Source organism: Bubalus bubalis, chromosome 16 (assembly GCF_019923935.1).
Source record: "Bubalus bubalis isolate 160015118507 breed Murrah chromosome 16, NDDB_SH_1, whole genome shotgun sequence".
Taxonomy (NCBI): domain Eukaryota; kingdom Metazoa; phylum Chordata; class Mammalia; order Artiodactyla; family Bovidae; genus Bubalus; species Bubalus bubalis.
In genome coordinates this window covers 80,966,782-80,971,156 of record NC_059172.1, presented here as the reverse complement: position 1 = coordinate 80,971,156, position 4,375 = coordinate 80,966,782, and the positions used below count along the sequence as shown (strand labels likewise).

The following is a 4,375-nucleotide window of genomic DNA, read 5'->3' as shown; positions in this document are numbered from 1 at the left end:
AAACAGAAATGAAAGAAGTAACCAGGGAAATTCATGTGGGGTCCTGAAGGTCATGGTAAGGAGTTTCAATTCTGAGTATACTGGAAAGCCCTTGGAGGGTTTCACGCAAGGAACTGAAATAATATGACAAGCTATGAAAAGATATCTCTCTATGTAGAAAGTTCATCTTAGGAAAACAAGAGTTGAAGGTAACAGACCATTATTTAAGGAAACAGACTCAGGAGGGGTAGGAGGCTCCATCTAGGGAGGCTGACATAGAGAAATGAGAAGCAGATAGTTTCAGGCCATATTTGAAAAGTGCAGATTTAAATATAGAGCATATGGGAAAGAGAGGATGTCTCCAGGGATCCAGAACTTCCAGGTGAATATTAGAATCTTTCGCCTCAATAGGGAAGGTTGGGGTTGGAGGATGGGAGGGTGGGAGGAAAGAGGGTTGGGGTATGGGAGACCTAGTATTTTCCTTCAAACTCACAATCTTTTACTAAATCCTAGATTTCAGGATTGAGATTATTTTTTAAGTTCATTTCTGTGTCTCTGGACAAACGGTGCTCTCAATATGAAGGAGTCAATCACCTTGGTTATGCTGTGAAATCCTCACTTTCTTAAAAAAAAACAAAACTGATTTGACCCCAAGCAAATCTTATCTGAACACCAAATAAATCTTGGTTGTTACATAACTAAAATGAAGATTGGTGTGATAAACTAACTCACCCTATATATGCACATGCCTAAATAGAGACAGTTGAGCATAAAGCTCTGACAGGAAATGGCACGCAGATTGAAAAACTGGTTTTGCTGAGAAATACATCTGGCATGCGTCTGAAGACTGCAGTAGAGAAAAGCATGGGCCAAGTCAGCAAGTGTATAAACTGAAAGAAAAAATAGAAGGAAATATTTTGGTCAACTGTTTATCCAAACTAAAAATAATTCTCTGAATTCTAATACCTCAAGCTCACCTCTAATTTCCACAGTAACTAAACTCATTTCCTGTTTCATCCATAGGAGCAAACATTTCTTCAGCAGACATTTTAACAAAATATATAAACATTTTCACAAGGCTGGGACTAATACGACTTTCCTTTTTCCTTTCATGGATATTGAAAGTAGACTAAAAGCCACAGAGCTGTGAATAGTATAGGTCTAAATCTGAACATAAACTAGAATAAAGGGAGCCAGGCACAGCTTAATCATCATCATAGTACTTACTGGGTCTAAAATATATCTAGCACTTTAATATGACACCTTTTTCTCATTAACCCATTCAACAATTAATGTTCAAGAACCTACTATATTTCAGAACTGTATAAAAGTGCTAGGAATATACCAGTGAATAATACCATTTCAACTGTTACCCTTGTGTTTCTTCTAGTCTAATACTGATATGTAGTCAAACACTGATTATCTGAAGCAAGTTTCAGAACGAATGTGATCAGTCACTCCACTGCTCTTAAGACAAGGTTTCTCAAGTTCAGGGCTATTGACGCTGCTGCTGCTGCTGCTGCTTCTGCTAAGTTGCTTCAGTCATGTCCGACTCTGTGCGACCCCATAGACGACAGCCCACCAGGCTCCCCCGTCCCTGGGATTCTCCAGGCAAGAACACTGGAGTGGGCTGCCATTTCCTCCTCCAATGCATGAAAGTGAAAAGTGAAAGTGACACGGGGCCTGGTAATTTTTGTTGGGAGGGAGTTGCAGGGGGGTGGCTCTCCCAGGTATTGCAGGCTGTGGTGTGTGTTAGTCGCTCAGTCAGGGCTGATTCTTTGCAACCCCATGGACTGTAGCCCTCCAGGCACCTCTGTCCATGGGATTCTCCAGGCAAGGATACTGGAGAGGGTTGCCATGCCCTCCTCCAGGGGATCTTTCTGACCCAGAGATTAAACGTGGGTTTCTTGCACTACAGGCAGATTCTTTACTGTCTAAGCCGTCAGGGAAGTATTGCAGGTTATTTAGCACCATTCTTGGTCTCTGCTTACTAGATAACAGTAGCACTTTCCCCCTAATAGTGGCAATCCAAAAAAATGTCTCCAGATATTGCCAAATGTCTCTCGGAGGAAATACTCATACCTGTTGGAGAACTGCAACAAGATCCTGGCTTTCTGGGAAGTGTCCCACTTGTTCTGTAAACTTGCGTTTGCCAAATGATATTGCCTGGAGAAGAGACTGTGCTTAATGTAGAGGAACCAGTCTGTCACACTGGGCTGAATGAAACCACAAAGGCAACAGGACCCCTCAGTCAACTTTTAAAATACAAAGGCAATGACTGTTTCTGATGACAAAAATACCAGCTTCTAAGATAGTCATTCATTTACTTAATAAAAAGCTATTAAATACATACCTGTCTATATGCCAGATTAAATTATAGATTTTAGGGAAAGTGAATAAAACAGATCAAAATCCCTGTCCTTATGGACCGAGGGGAGACAAGTAAAATGTATATATGTGCGTGAGAAGGAAATAAGGGTTATGACTACAGATAAACACAAGGAAAGGGGATCAGTAGCATAGGGAAACTCAGTTTTAGATAAGGCAGTCATCTAAATTAAAGTCCAAAGGACATAAGGGAGAAAGTCATGCAAACATCTAATAAATGAATATCCCTGGCAGAATAAACTGTAAGTGCAAAGGCCCTGAGGTAAGAGCTTGCTTGGTGTGGGACTGGAATGCCATAAACTCGACTGAGTGGTGGAGATGAAGTTAGGAAGCTGGTAGAAGCCAGATTCTATCCAATCTTCAGGCCATTGTAGGGACTTTGACTCACACCATTGATGATTTTTAGTGATGTTTAACAAATGTTTTCAATTATCCTTCTAGGCACCCAAGGAAGATTATATTCCCTTGATTCTTTAAAGCCAGGTGTGGCCACGTGTGGTATTTTCTGTTGTTTGGCCCACGCCTGCACTTCTTTGCACGCAGGTGCATCCCCTGGCTTCTCTGTAGACGGACTATATGTCTCTACTTATTGGCTGTGGGTTTTGGTCACATGATTTGCTTTGGCCAATAGGATGTAAGTAGATATGATGCAGGTGAGAACTTGTGATGGGCTTCGCTTCTTGCTCTTCTGCCATCTCCATAAGAAAAACCTGTCCTACCTGCCCATCACCGTAGGAGGAGGATGGGAAACATATTCAACAGAGCTGTCCCAAATGAACTGTAACTTAAAGCAGGCCACCCAGACTAGCGAAGCCTGCAGCAGCTGACAGCATTTATTTATATCAGCCAGTCTGCATTTATGCCTTGTTTGGTACATGCCACTGAGATCTTGTAGCGATTTGTTACAAAGCAAGGCACCTTTTCTGGCCAAAGAAATGGGAGTGGAAGTAGAATGTGACATTTCTGGGTAGGAGTGGAATCCTTGAAAGCCACTGCCTATGTTCTCATTGCTGCAGAGATGATGAAGTGCATGTCAAGTCACAGCTTCAGTACCCTGAGTATTGCGCTGGTACCTTGAGTGACTGTGTTTAGCAGAGCACCTGTGACCCACACTAGATTTATACTGTAAGAAAGAAAGAAAAATCTGTGCTATTAGCTGTTTTTGTTTCAGTTTCTGATACTAAACTATAATCTAGCTTGGCTGACACATGAAGTCACTATAGGATTTTGAGGTGAGAAATGACATGTTTTGAGTTAGATGTAAACAATTCTGGCTATGTTAAGACTAGATTGAAGGGGTAGGGGCAGGACCAGGAGACAAATTTGGAGGTGGTAGTTGTCCTATAGTTGCTCAGTAATGTTGCATTCTTTGCAGCCCCATTGACTGTAGCATCCCAGGTCTCCCTGTCCCGCAACATCTCCTGGAGCTTGCTCAAACTCATGTCCTTTGAGTCCGTGATGCCATCCAACCATCTCATCCTCTGTCCTCCACTTCTCCTTCTTCTTTCAATCTTTCCCAGCATCAGGGTTTTTTCCAATGAGACAGCTCTTCACATCAGGTGGCCAAAGCACTGGAGCTTCAGCTTCAGCATCAGTCCTTCCAATGATTATTCAGGGTTGATTTCCTTTAGGATGAACTGGTTTGATCTCCTTGCAGTCCAAGGGACTCTCAAGAGTCTTCTCCAACATCACAGTTCAAAAGCATCAATTCTTCAGCGCTCAGCCTTCTTTATGGCCCAACTCTCACATCCATACATGACTACTGGAAAAACCATAGCTTTGACTATATGGACCTTTGTTGGCAAAGTAATGTCTCTGCTTTTTAATATGCTGTCTAGGTTGATCATAGCTTTTCTTCCAAAGAGCAAGTGTCTTTTAATTTCATGGCTGCAGTCACCATCTGCAGTGATTTGGGGGCCCAGAAATTAGAGTCTGTCGCTGTTTCCATTATTTCCCAATCTATTTGCCACGAAGCAATCAGACCAGATGCCATGATCTTCATTTTCTG

At 42.1% G+C, this 4,375-nt stretch overlaps 1 long non-coding RNA gene across 1 annotated transcript; it reads right to left on the bottom strand.

Annotated features, from left to right (window-relative positions):
• Positions 1 to 232: 232 nt before the first annotated feature.
• On the bottom strand, positions 233 to 2,798 carry LOC123329838. The gene is made up of 3 exons (XR_006545437.2): positions 2,333 to 2,798; positions 2,062 to 2,195; positions 233 to 869 (listed from the first exon to the last, which is right to left on the bottom strand). It is a non-coding gene; the product is annotated as an uncharacterized LOC123329838 (long non-coding RNA).
• Between the last annotated feature and the right edge of the window lie 1,577 nt (positions 2,799 to 4,375).